The sequence below is a fragment of the Schistocerca gregaria genome, chromosome 1 (genome assembly GCF_023897955.1).
Source record: "Schistocerca gregaria isolate iqSchGreg1 chromosome 1, iqSchGreg1.2, whole genome shotgun sequence".
Classification (NCBI taxonomy): Eukaryota; Metazoa; Arthropoda; class Insecta; order Orthoptera; family Acrididae; genus Schistocerca; species Schistocerca gregaria.
Genome location: NC_064920.1, coordinates 739,823,939 through 739,836,582, shown reverse-complemented (window position 1 = coordinate 739,836,582; position 12,644 = coordinate 739,823,939). Strand labels below are relative to the sequence as shown.

The window sequence follows — 12,644 nt, the reverse complement described above, 5'->3', positions numbered from 1 at the left end:
AATAAAACACAGTATTTGGTTTGCCTTCCCAACAATATTTTTTATGTAATGGTTCCAATTTAATTGAATCAACAACCTTCAAATTTTGCAATTTAATGCATAACTGAAATTTAACAATTGTGTTATTTTTTTTAATACTGATGTAGAAGACTTCATCCTCTTTATTGTTTAAGATCAAGTATCACTTATCGCATCACATAGATATCTTGCCTAAATTATTTTAAAATAATTTTGAGCTTCTGATGACTTTATTAAATGGTAAACAATAACATCATCTGCAAACAATCTAAGAGGGTTACTCAGGTTGTTTTTTCAATTGTTTATATAGATTAGGAACAGCAGAGGATCTATAACACCACCTTGGGGAATGCCAGATACAGCTTCTGTTTCACGCAATGACTTCCCCTCAGTTACTATGAACTGTGACCATTCTGACAGGAAATCACGAATCCAGTTGCACAACTAAGGTGATAGTCCATAGGCACACAGTTTGATTAGGAGTCACTTGTAAGGAATGATGTCAAAAGTGTTCCGGAGATACAGAAATATGGAATAAACTTTCTTCCTATCAATATTTTCTGAATCCATGCTGACTCTGTGTCAACATATCACTTTCTTTGTAGTATTTTTTAATATCTGAACACAGTATATGTTCCAAAATCTTACTCATACAATCCTTATAAGTAATATTATCGAACATTAATGTCTGAATGTTAACATTTTGCATGAGATAAATGTAGATCACATGAAATGTAACAAATATCCATCATTTGAAGCCCTAAAACTGTGCCTTATACAATTTTCAACAGTTTGTCTTCAGTATAGTCATGTGACAAGGATAAAATAATGAACATAACCCTTATGTATACACTCTGATAGTAAATCAGTTCCTTGGACTGTTCCACTACATCACACATTTTCAACAGCAATTTCACTACCACAAACTCAAGATTCTGGCAGGCATCATAGTTCTGATTCAATTACCTACATGGTAATTGTGCTGCCAAATCACTCACCTATAAACCACTATGCTCAGCAAATTCATAAAGTGCGAGAATCATGCAGCAATCGGTTTTTTGATTTAAAAAACACCACAACACCATACGATAGTGACCAGCTACAGTGTCACCCTCTAATGGTATCACCTGGATACTGCAGGGAGGGATATCAGGTCAACACAATGTGCTCCCGAATGTTGTCAGCTTTCCAGATCTTAGAGGCACTTCTCCTTGCTAAAGAAGTTCCTCAGTTCACCTCACAAGAAAGAGTGCACCCCAAACCACTCAGTCTGCAACTGAAAAATTCTTGGCAATACCAAAAATTGAAATTGTGAAATTGGCTCCTCCACTTGGCAGTCAGGCATGCTGATCACTCAACACACAGGTAGACGTAGTTCTCTGATGCCCTGAACTAATTTTTTAGATATTAAGAGATCACATTAACTCAAACTCGCAATTATCGACCAATATTATGATAAGGATAGTTGCTACTCACACAATAAGCTTTCGGTCAACGAGGCTTTTGTCAAAAATAGAATAAATGATGAGTAACTGAAACCCTCAGCTGCCGACAGGTGTTGTTGATATACCTCGATGTGGACAGCTGAAAATGTGTGCCCCAACCGGGTGCATTAGTGGAATAGAGGGCTGGGTAGAGCTGGAATGATGGGAACAGCAAAGGAGCTTGATGGGTAAAGACAATGACTAATGAATATTGAGGCCAGGTGAGTTACAGGAATGTAGGATATATTGCAGGGACAGTTCCCACCTGGGTAATTCAGAAAAACTGGTGTTGGTGGGAACGATCCATATGGCACAAGCTGTGAAACAGTCAATGAAATGAAGAGCATCATGTTGGGTGGTGTGCTCAGCAACAGAGTACTCCAGTCATTTTTTGGGCATAGTTTTTCGGTGGCCATTCATCTGGACAGACAGCATGTTGGCTGTCATGCCCACGTAGAATACAGCACAGTGGTTGCAGCTTAGTTTGTAGATCACATGATTGGTTTCACAGGTAGTTTTATGTTTCATGGGATAGATGATGTTTGTGACAGAACTAGAGTAGGTGGAGGTGGTGGTAGAATGTATGGGGCATGCCTGCATCTAGGTCTGCAGTCCCTCTCAAAATACACTGGGGATCTCACTGAGGCCACCCATTCCAAACCAGGAAGTCCCATCAATACAGCCTAGCCACAATTGGCCATAGCATCTGCAGTGACAAGTTTTTCCTCTCAAAATACACCTATGGTCTTACTGAGGCCTTTACAGACAGTAATTACCCCCCCCCCCCCCCCCCAAGCTTGTACAAAAACAAATCTCCCTTGCCTTATCTTTCCAGTCACACACCACATTCCAAAGTCCCACCATCCGCCCACAGAGGAGCATTCACCTTGTGCCTCAGTTCCACCCAAGCCTGGAGCAACTGAATTACATTCTCCATCATGGTTCTGCCTCTTCCTCATTGTGTCCTGAAATGAGAAATGCTATACCCACTGACCTCCCTTCCTCTCCCCCCACCACCCCTCCCCTCCCACCACACACAGAGTGGTATTCCATAACCCACCAAAACTACACAACATCCTCATCCATCCCTACATAATGCTCGCACAGCCTCTTGCCTCATGGCTCATATCCTTGTAACAGACTCAGATACAAGATGTGTCCCATACAGCCACCCACCACCACCTACTCCAGTCTGGTCACAAACATCACCTATCCCATCAAGGGCAGGTCTACCTGTGAAACCAGTCATGCCATCTAAAAGCTAAGCTGCAACCACTGTGCAGCATTCTACATGGGCATGACAACCAACATGCTGTCTGTTCAGATGAATAGGCACTGAAAAACTGTAGCTTAAAGACCACTCCTTTGCTGAGAATGCCTCATAACATGATATTCTTCATTTAAATGCCTGCTTCACAGCCTGTGCCATCTGAGTCCTTCCCACCAACACCAACTTTTTTGAATTGTGCAGGTGGGAGCTCTAGCTGCAATACATCCCATGTTCTTGTAACTCTCCTGGCCTCAACCTTCGTTAGTCATTCCTTCCTGTGACTCAGCATCTCCATTATATGGTGAGTAGCAACTATCTTTTCATAATATCCTTACATTTCACCCTGAAATTTTCCATTGTTTGATTTTGCAAGATGGCTTTTCTTCCATCCAAACCCAGTGCTGTTTTCCTTTCTTACTATTTTCTAATGCATTACTATACTCAACATTCATCCTTCCTTCTCTTCTTTCCTGTTTTCTCTTGTTGTCTTACAAACCGCACTGCACACTCTACTTACGAGCCACACTGTATCAATCGTCTCGGCCGCAAACAACAGATGGCTACAAGACCATGATGACTGGTGATGCAGTATCTTATGTCCCACATTACTCCCACAGATATCATTAATCTTTTACCTTTAAATTGATCACTCTCCCTGCATCACTCTCCTGTATTTTCCCACATCTTTTCTGTGCCACACTATCTTGTATCCCATCTTACTATCACCTCAACACCAACGCTCCATCCCTGTCATCTCTATTCGAGTTCGCACTTAGTAATTTCACCTAATCCAGTCCCAATTACTGTTCCCCTTCTTCATACTTATCCACCTACAGAACTACAACACACAGTAAAATATTTTTTATTTATATTTTTTCTGTGATCTCTTTGTGACTTCACACCAATATCAGTTACTCTTCACTTTTCAGCATCGACATATTCTCTCAGAGTTTATCTTGTTTCCCATTATTTAACCCATTTCTTCCTTTTTGTGATTTTTTCTCATATTTGGGTGTTTTTTGCGAATTTTTTTCGGATTTAATGCCATGTTATTTACATATTTTTTCACGTTTTTTCACCACCAAGGCTCCTTGCTCCTTCCATATGTGTCAATACAGAAAAGTTTCCTTACCCTTTGCCAGAACACAGCAGTCCCACATACTGTTCCTACGTTGTTGCTCGGCTCATGGAATCCCCACAAATGGTCTTACCATCAAATTACCCATATCTGGCTGCCACCCGTCCTTCCACAATGACCCCCATCTGTTCAGAGTCCATCTATCCTTAGCCCTCATTAACATAGTCCTGCAAAACCATATCAATCAAGCCCTAACCACATTGCAGTACAGTAAAATTCTCATGCTATGCAATCCCAAATTCCTGTATCCCATGATACACACTGAAACCCTTGCCCTCCAGACACTGGAGCAACATGCACAAAGGCTACCTCAAAAAAACTCTCCACCGTGCTCACTTCCTACTCCCACCTGGGACTACCATTATCCTCAACCTCAAAACCTCCACCATGTCACCTCACAGCTCAAAAGCTCAGTGTATCACAGATCTATTACACTTATCCCACCATCCAAAACTCCCTCAAACCACCACACAGCATCCAGAACCTACACAGACCCAAAACACAGTATAAAACATTTCTTCCAGAAGCCTTAGCTCCATAGAAATATCAGATCTGACCAAAAGTCTCACCCACTTCCAAATTCAGTCATACAGAACTTGTTAAAGACCTTATCTCCTTCTCACGGTCCCCACAGTGGAAACACTTTTTTTCCATCTACCCTACCAATCAAACTCAACCAAAGATCAATGTTGTACCCTGCCTGACTCAGTTCACTCCTTCATCCAAATGTGATCCAACCCCACTGCCCCCAAAGCACATTCTATTAACTTTCCAGAATTTCTTAACCTCAAACCTTGTCCCACCATCACTCCTCAAATCCCTCTACATGCAAACTAACCTTACATCTGCAGAAAGAGTGGCAATCCACGAATTTAAAAAACTGATCCCAACTTTATAATCCTACCTGCTGACAAAGGCTCCACCATTGTCGTCTTGAACCACAAGGATTACCTGGGAGAAGGACTCCTTCAGCTGGCAAGATTCATCCACCTACAGACCCTGTCACAGCACCTCATTCCAGAAATACAGCAGAATCTCCAGTCCCTACTAAAATCCTTAGACCAATCCCAGAACCTCTTCCAGGAGTCCATCTCCCTCCTCATACCTACCACTCCTCACACTCCTACCTTCTAAATGATTCCTAAAGTCTATAAACACAAGCACCCAGGACGCCCCACTGTGGCCAATTACTGTGCCCCCACTGAGAGGCTCTCTATTCTCATAGACCAACACCTTCAGCCTATTACACGCAACCAGTTGCCCTATACAAAAGATACCAACTCTCCACAGTACCTCTTCCTTTGCCACATGGTAGTCCCCTTGACCAACTATATTCTCACCCACAATTACTTCTACTTTGAAGGCATTACCTACAAACAAATCCGGGGTATGGCTATGGGCAACTTCATGGTGCCATCCTATACCAACCTATTCATGAGCCATCTACAGGAATCCTTCCTAAACACCCAAAATATTAAACACCTCACCTGGTTCAGATTCACTTATTACGTCTTCGTGATTTGGATCGAGGGTGAGGAAATCCTATCCATAGTCCTCCAGAATCTCAACACCTTCTCCTCCATTCATGTCGCCTGGCCCTATTCAACTCAACAAACCACCTTCCTAGTTGTTGACCTCCACCTCAAAGATGGCTGCCTCAGTACCTCTGTCCATACCACACTTACCAACCACCAGCAATCCCCAATCAGGTGATCTACAAGCTAAGCTGAAAACATTGTGTTGCATTCTCCATGGGCATAACAGCCTGTCTACATGATTGGTCACTGACAAACTGTAGCCCAAAAACAATTGGAACACCCTGTTGCTGATCACGCCACTCAACACGACGTTACTCATTTCAATGACTGCTTCACAACCTGTGCCATCTGGAACCTTCCCACTAACACCAGCTTTTCTGAACTGCACAGGTGGGATTTGTCCCTGCAATACATCCTATGTTCCCACAACCCTCCTCCTGGCCTCAACCTTCATTAGTCATTGTCCTTACCCATCTAGCTCAATTCCTGTTCCTATCCCACCACTACACAGCCCTTTACTCCACCAACACACCCAGTCTTTTTATTTATCTCCTCCCCCCCCCCCCCCCCCCACTCTCTCCCCCCTGTCCTTCATCTAACCTCTTGACTGCACCTGGCTGCCCTACTTTCTCTCCACCTCGTCCCTGCATGCTCCCGCAGCATCCTTCCCTTGCTCTCTCTCCCTGTCCCTGCCACAGCCTCTTCCTTACCCCCACCTGATTGCCTCTCTCATCATGCACTGCTATTCGGAGCCTGGTTTCTACTGCCAAAGACTGTGGTCATGTGTGTGTGAGTTGTAGTTGCATGAGTGAGTGAGTGTGTGTGTGTGTGTGTGTGTGTGTGTGTGTGTGTGTGTGTGTATCTGCTGTCTATTTTTGACAAAGTCCTTGTTGGCCAAAAGCTTATTGTGAGAAGGTCTTTCTGTTGTGCCTATCTGTGACTCAGCATGTCCACTATATGGTGAGTAGCAGCTATCCTCTTCATAATACTGTTACATTCAATCCTGAATTTTTCATTGTGTGATAATGGCCCAATAATATTCATACCTAAAATTGTATTGTAGAACACAGGTAGTGAGGAGTTTGCTGGTTAATGAGTTATATTTCACATACAGTTTTGGCCTATCCTGTTGTGATAAAAACAGAAATTTTCAACAAACAGTGTTAAGAGCAGGGCTATGACTGTGTACAGTATGCTTTGTGACAAAGTCATATTTTTTTATTTATTTATTTATTTATTTATTTTTTACGTGAAGTCAAGCGCATACCAGGACTTCAATCACTGATGATTTTCGGACGTGGAGGCAGAAGTCAAAAAAAATTCTGTGAGTCTGTAACTAACACATAGCATTAGCTTGACTGAGGTTGTGGTATGATGTTGTGGTAGAACGCACAAAGCAGAACAGAATACTGAACTATGGTTGGAAGAAAATGAGGAAAAGTTTTTAAATAGTGACTAGTCATAGTAACACAATAGGAAACAACCGATTACCAATACAGAAAAAATAAGATGGCTAGAGTAGAGGAAAATTTTGCTTGATTACTGGCAGCTATTGGCAGAAAGTAATTTAAATATAGGTAAATCATCAATAGATTCCATTTTCCAAAATTAGAATAGTTAATGAAACAGGAACTCTTATCATTGATTCAACACTGCAGATACAAATATAAGTGAGTAGTCACTGAGCTAACAGTTATTAGTTTGGAAAGACAGTACGCCATTTAGAAAAGCCTGAAAGAACAACAGAAATCACAAAATAAAATTTGTCACAAGCTGCAGGAACTACAATTCAAAATGCACGAGGAACAGCTGGAAAAACAAATTGAAATGATTTAGGAGAATAATTGAGATTTACAGAGACACAGAGCCAAACTTGTAACCAAGATCCAGACAATTAAAGACACACGCAGAAACAAACTTTTGAAAATTATTGAAGATTCTTTAGATCAGTTAAAGGAAATAGAAAGTAAAATTGAATGCCAAAATTAGTTGCAAAACCAAGAAAGTTTAAATTAATTGGAGGTATAATTCTAATAACATAAATACAGAAAATGTGAGCTGGATGATCCAACTTCAGGATGAGTCACAATTTAATTTCTTTCTGACACACTGTGCAAAATCTGGGAAGACAAACAAAAATTTAGTACATGTCTGACAAGTATCGTGTCATTATATAAAATAAATGACATGGTCCTCGCCAAAATATGGACTGCCTTCTAATGTGTTAAGCTGGATACACCACAAACCCATTGGTGAGCTCTCCCCTAATTGGGAAAGGAATCGGTAGTTTCATGAAAGCACTTTGTTATTTCAGCCACTTATCCTGTCACTGACAAGTAACCTGTGTGTCAATCGTGAGGGCACTGAATGCTGGGAGATGGAGATGGTGGATGCATCTGCCAATTCATTATTGCTCTTGATTGCCATATACCACGGCAGACTATCACCTCCTTGCCTGCAGATTGCGAGTGAAGGGTAGTGTCCTGAGTGGATTTCACAACATTATCTGCTGGTTGCATGCAATTGTGGCTTGCAGTGCACTCAGGGAATTGAAAGAGATGATGAAATTTGTCACATAAATACATCTCAACAGTTCCAGTAGCCTCAATATTTTGTGTACTCCAGCATCATAAACAATGAATTTGTTCAGTGTAAGAAGCTTGAAGCCACTATTAGGGAACACTACAGAACAGCCACAGGTATTTCCTCGCTTAGGTCTGTCAGTGACGAATGTCTTAAAATTATTGTGTATGTCTTCTTATGTCTCCAACCATCACGCTGACTAGCAGTAGCTCACCATACTTTTCTGTCTTCAGCCTTCCTCTAGAAAACAGTGTAGATGGTGTCGCTGGCATCTTCCATGATCTGGCCGATGTATTCCAGTCTCGTACATCCTTCACTTTCATGTCCCCCCAGTGATGCTTTTAATGACACCATCATGTCTCAGCAAATGGTCAACCTATGTGTCCCTTCTGTGTTGGGTAAGTTTCAAAAGACGTGGTGGCTTCTCTTCCTCCACTCTGTGTAGCAGCTCCTTATCTTATACTTAGTCAACCCAGGAAATGCACCATATCTCAAATGCTACTATTTCATGTTTTTGTGCTACTCATGAGTGTCCATGTTTCCTTTTCAAACAGAAGCATGCTCCAAACAAAAGTCTTTATGAGGTGTTCTCTGATATGTTTGTCTATGCAGCTGGATGTAAAAGATTTCTTCCCTTGTAAAATCAGCTTTTGCATGATAGATTTGGCTTGCAATATCCTTATTAGATTTTCAATCTGATGTAATGTAACTCTCTTGGTAGGCAAAGAACTCAATGGTCTCTAGTCACTCACTGTTAAAGTGAGCAATGGACAACAGTGTTGTGTCTACTTGCTACTGAGACTTTTGTTTTAGCTTCGTTAATTTTCATATTATGGGAAGAGTTGAGGGTGGTCATCATCTGACCAGGATCGCTTCTAATTGTTCTATGCCCACAGCAATATCATCAGTATATCTAAACCATTCTATTTTCTTATCATAGATTTTAATTTTTACTATAGATCCTAGTTTCTCCCTGACTTCATCTATTGCCTTCTGAATGTGCCCACTGACAAAGACAGGAGGGACCAAACAGTCTGCCATACCCTTTGCTTAACCGTTTCACCGCTGCAGACGTGCTTGTTGCATTTAGTGCTGAGGTAACTTTTGTTACGGCAGTACTGTTCACCACATACTACTGCCTGTGCTTAGAGAAAGTCTTGTAGTCAATATGAAATACTTATTACCTTACTTTTTGAAAACTATTGTCAAAAAAATGATTTTTACACGTCTTACAGTCCACTTGATAGAGAACTTAATTTATTTTCATTAACTGTCATGCTTACCACGCTGCATCAAATCAAGTAAAACATTGCACGCAATTTTAAAGAGCTCACAGAGGTAAAAACATATTGCATAAACTTTGCGTACAGTTGATTTTAGCTCATATATTACAGTAATCAAATGTAGATAAGATTTCTAAATTTTATTTAAAATTGAGAGCAGAAAGATAACTCATTTCATTCTTGAGTTATTGGATTTTATACCCAAAAGACAGTTGAGCAAGATGCACCCATTCCATCCTTGTGCATCGCAAATAATGTGGTCATAACAATCATTATATCTCTCAAACAAATCAAGATACTGAAAAATGATTTTTTGGGTTTTTTTTGCAAATGATAGCACACAATGAGGCATATACGCTGGTGGGCCAAAACATTATGACTACCTGGTTAAAAGCTCATTTGTCCGTCTTTGGAATTAAATAAATCACTGATTCTACATATCAAGGATCCAAAAGTTTGTTGGCAGGTTTGTGGAATTCACGTAATTCGCATAAATAACAGGCCACTGATATGCATACATGGTGATAGCACCTGATAGTGAGCCAGAAGGGTTCCATAGGGTTTACATCAGTCGAATTATGTCACTGAGACATTAATGTGACTTCACTATGCTCCTCAGACCACAGTAGCACAGTGCTGGCTCCGAGACATGGTCAATTGTACTGCTGAAAGATAACATCATCACTGGAGAAGACATTAAGCAAGAAGGGATGCAAGTGGTTCGCAGCTGTCAGTATGTCTTCGATTACTACTACACAGCCCATGCAAATGCGGAATACCATCTTCCATAACAAATACTGTTCCCACCAGCCTGTGTCCGTGACATACTACATATTTCGAGCCACCGTTCACCTTGATGGCGGCATTTGTGGAGACAACTAGTGTAGCAAAAATGTGATTCTTCATATAGCCATTCTAAAGCATTCTGTTGGTATATTATCAACTCCTGTGGCTTCCCAGGTTTTAGCTACCAAATTGCAATGTTTCTTGTCTTCCAAATTGACTCCCTTTGTTCTCCAATAGCATATCTTCAATATTTGCTGCACACAGCTTTTCCAGGTACTGTTCCCACCTTTCTACTCATATAATATCTACTCAAATAATACTATTCCAACTTAATGTTTTACTCCACTTCATTTTACTTGTCTATTCTCAAAGGACTGTTTTAACTGCTTTATAGGCTTCCATACATTGATCATTTCATTCAGCTCATTGCACTGTTCCTCCAAGAACTATTGTTCAGTCCTTTTGACTCTTGATTTATTTTACTCTTCAACACTATATATAGACTTTGTTTTTCCTGGGTTGTCTTGTTACATCTTACATCTTAAATTTATTTTTGTTATTATGCTTCAGTGGAATTCTTTTTTATGCTTTGCTCTCTGTCTTCGAACAACTTTATTTGCTGATTTGCTGTTCAGATAATACTTTTCAAGGATTCCCATCTTCCTTCAAAATGTCCGATGTTTTTCGTAACTGTAGCCATGTTTGTTTGTTCCTTGTACACCGAACTAATCATATCATTCTTTAGTTTATTCAGATCCGATTCCTCAAAGTTTTTTCCTTCAGTTTTCTTAAGTTTCAGATCACATGCACCTATCACTATGCTATACTCACTATTGATGCCTGGACCTGGGTAGCTTTTACAGTTTATTTCGTGATTCTGGAACCTACATCCAACTAGAATGAAGTTTGTCTGGTATCTTGTATCTCCTCTTATCTCCAAGAGCCTTCCATTTATACCTTCCCCATGGATGGTGATGAAACCACAAACTGATTGGGGTTGCACAGTGAGTAGCATGCTGGACTCACAGCTTGGGAGGCTGTTTGCTCAAATTCCTGTCCTGCAATCCAGATTTATGTTTCCCATGATTTTCCTAAATCACTACAGGCAAATGCTGGGACAGTTCCTTTGAAATGGGCACAACTTTTCTTCACTATTCTTTTATAATCTGAGCTTGTGCTCTGTCTCTAATGACCACACGGTGGATAGTATGTTAAACTCTACTCCTGATCCCTTCCTTCAACCATGTTTTACGTCTCAGTATTCTACACATCTTAGTATTCTACTAATCTATCTCCCCATTTATTTATTTCCCCAATCCCTCTTCCTTCTCCAACTGATGCATTCCAATTTCCCGTAATGATAAGGTCGTCTTGTCCTTCAACTCTATTTACTGCACTTTTTATCTCATTGCTCTTCTTCATCACAAGTTGATGTCTGCATGTACACTTGAACTGTAAACTCTTTCTGTCTTGTTTGGTTTAGTCCCCTCCTGAAGATCCGAATGGAGGACTATTCCAGAATCTTTAACAAAAATGTGCTTCATATTAATTATTCAAGTGAAACTAAACAGTTGTTTCTTGGAATATCCTGCAGATCTTTAATGTAGTGATTTCCCCTTGCCTTCCCCATCCCTTGCTGTTGACTTGTGAAGAATTCTTCAGCCTGCAGGAAGGGTTTCTCCTTTCAATACCTAGCAGCAGACCTAGATCTCTACTGGCTCATCCACCTATCAACGTAGCTGTTGGCACTTAGTCAGTAGGATTCCTTATCCCAGGAATCTTTCAGTCCCTGTGCTCGTTAGCCATTTGTTTTCACAAACGTTGTCCTCCGCCCCTCTAGGTCGTGGAAGTGAGCATCAGGATTTTCCTTTCATCAAGCCTAGGATCAAGAAGCATTTCCCAGTCTCTCCAACACTTTTAGAACACATTAAAATAAAATTTTATAAAATAACAGCCTGAGAACAGCACTCCTGTACCCAAGTACATTTAGAATTATTTTTGGTTTCTTAATTAAGTAGAGTGGCAGCTGGATCCAACAAGGATAAAAACATTAGATGGTATCAAATACCTCTAGGTTGTGTTTTACACAAATTTCAAATGTCTTTGTAGAACGTGGGCGATTGGCAAAAGCCATATTAATGGGTGAAAAGTTAACTTGACACAATACAAACATTAATTCAGATGGAATATGGGTAATCGCAGGTAATATAAGAAATAGTACACTCAGGACACCATAAAGAGTGCAGCGCATTCTGAAGGAATTACAGGTCAGTTTCAAGAAAAGTAAATACAAAATTTATTGGTAAACATCAAGGCAAAGTAGGATGTTGATCCAATCTTGAAGATGATAAAGACAAAGAAGGGGGGGGGGGGATGAGACAAAGATCTTTACACAGTACCTAAAAGAGCAGCGTGTCTGGATTTGAAGAGTCATTCCCATGTCAGACCATAGGAGTTCATGTATCCCAAAGAAGGAATTGGAAGAACTGGTCAAATAACATAAGCTATTCTCACTTTGGACCAAAGGAATGTTTTAGAAGCTAC

General features: G+C 40.5%; 1 protein-coding gene across 29 annotated transcripts in view; it reads right to left on the bottom strand.

The window, feature by feature from the left end:
* LOC126267316 (longitudinals lacking protein, isoforms H/M/V-like) overlaps positions 1-12,644 on the bottom strand; it is a 416,839-nt gene that overhangs the window by 319,226 nt on the left and 84,969 nt on the right. The window lies entirely within an intron of this gene.